Genomic DNA, 314 nt, shown 5'->3' on the forward strand with positions numbered 1-314 from the left:
GCCTCCCTCCGGGGCGTGCTCAGGGCGGCCACCGTGCAGGGACCCCACAACTTCACGTACGTGGTCCCGTGGGCCGGGGTGGGGGGACCCTCCGGGGTCCCTGGGCATCGCACCTGGGGTGGCCACGTGCCCTGCACCCGTGCCACGGGCTCATCCCGGTCCCCACAGCCCGGCTCCCCTGGCAGCAGGCCTGCCTCCCTGCCGGCAGCGCCGGGGCTGGACCCTCACCCCTCTCTCTCGCCTGCCAGGTTTGACACCCAGGACACCCCCCAGGGCCCCTTTCTGAGCCAGGTGCTGGGGCTGGAGGCCCGGCA

This window comes from Aptenodytes forsteri, unplaced genomic scaffold, assembly GCF_000699145.1.
Source record: "Aptenodytes forsteri isolate BGI_AS27 unplaced genomic scaffold, ASM69914v1 Scaffold196, whole genome shotgun sequence".
NCBI classification, from domain to species: Eukaryota; Metazoa; Chordata; class Aves; order Sphenisciformes; family Spheniscidae; genus Aptenodytes; species Aptenodytes forsteri.